This window comes from Nannospalax galili, unplaced genomic scaffold (assembly GCF_000622305.1).
Source record: "Nannospalax galili isolate Female #2095 unplaced genomic scaffold, S.galili_v1.0 scaffold291, whole genome shotgun sequence".
NCBI lineage: Eukaryota > Metazoa > Chordata > Mammalia > Rodentia > Spalacidae > Nannospalax > Nannospalax galili.
In genome coordinates, this window is record NW_008330588.1 from 4,177,936 (window position 1) to 4,179,600 (window position 1,665).

The 1,665-nt window shown below is 46.6% G+C and overlaps 1 pseudogene; it reads right to left on the reverse strand.

Annotated features, from left to right (window-relative positions):
- Positions 1–631: 631 nt before the first annotated feature.
- Positions 632–751, reverse strand: LOC115067329 (annotated as a pseudogene).
- Positions 752–1,665: the final 914 nt, after the last annotated feature.

Genomic DNA, 1,665 nt, shown 5'->3' on the forward strand with positions numbered 1-1,665 from the left:
AGTCCTCCCAAGTATCTTTTCTCTGTCTCTTGTTTTTTCTTTCAATCCTTACTCCCCCTTTCAGGTACTGTCCGTCTTGGCCGGCTGGCACTGGCACTTCTGCCTCCCAGGTGCTGAGATTAAAGGTTTGGGCCACCACGCCTGGCAAGATTCTTAATAAAACAAAGAGGCCAAAGTCATGTTTTAAGTCCTTGTATCGAGCGTGAAGAGTCACAGTTGCCAACGTTGCTCTCGCTGCACCACCAGCTTGACTTGCCACTTATTTTCTTTCTTACTTGCCATGTCCTGGGTTCAGAATTTTAAGATCAATATAGAAGCACTCATGGTCAGGTAAACATTCATCTTGTGTGTAAATATTCCTCATATGGTCCATCGCACACATTCGAAGTCTGCATGCCTGGGGCCCCAAGACAGGCTGCCTGGGTGCGCCTCACTGCTATGCCATCTTTTCTCTCAACACCATCACTTTGTCTTTATTTATTTATTTATTTCTGAGACAGGGTCTCCCTGTAGCCCCAGCTGTCCTGGAACTCACTATGTAGACCAGGCTGGCCTCAAACTCACAGAGATCCGCCTGCCTCTGCCTCCCAAGTGCTGGACCACCCTGGCTTCAACACCATCACTTTGAATCATCATTCCTTCTTGACTGTTTCACAACTCACACTGAACAGTGAGTCCTGGTTGCAAAAAAGGATTTATTTTTGCACCTTTCTTCCAAGACTTTGTCCACCAGTTGAACACACAAAGTGCTAATAACTAGACTATTAACGAGCTAAGAGTTCTCTGGGAAAACAAAACAAAAAACTCCTTATTGTCAAGGTGAGAGGAACGCTAGAAGAGAGGAAAGCGCATGGGAATCTAAAGTCCTTTTCCATTAGCAAAGTAGGTTGCTCCCCTCTGCCCTTCATCTGCTCTCAGTCTTTTTGTTTATTTCATATCTTTGAGGCAGGGTCACATGTAGCCCAGGTTAGCCTCAACTCACTATTCAGCCGGTGGTGACTGTGAACTCCTGATCCTCCTGCCTCTTCCTGAGTGATGGGATCACACACTTGCATCATCACACCTGGTTTATTTGGTGCTAGGGATTCACACATGCTAGGCACTCTATTTTGATCCAGCACAATGATGGAAGTTCTCTACTTTGCTTAAAGCTTGCTGTGAACACTTCTTCCCAATGTTTTTCTTTCCTGGGACTCACAGGGAGAGCTGGGAAAGTTGTGATTTGCTTGTGGGAAAGGAGGAGAGAAAGAAAGAGGGAGAACGAGACAGAGATGGGCAGCAGGAAGACAGAAAGGAAGAATGAAGAATGAGACAGGCAGATACTGATGCTCAGGAGAAGCAGCTTTGCTCTAGGAAGTGGGCCACTTGTAACTACAATGTGAAGTGATGCTGTTTGCTCCTCCTCACGGATGTGGGATACCTAGGCCTTGTGACCTGGAATTCTCCCCTTGGTACCTGTGCCTTTAGACTTCTGTTCCTAGAGGCTGAGCAGCACTTACCAGTGACTAGAGGTATATTAAAGATTTAATTAGATGGGCTGGAGAGATGGCGCAGCGGTTAAGAACACTAGTTGTTCTTGCAGAAGACCTGGGTTCGAATCCCAGCACCCACATGGCAGCTAACAACTGTCTGTAACTCCAGTTCCAGGGGATCTGACAGCCTCTT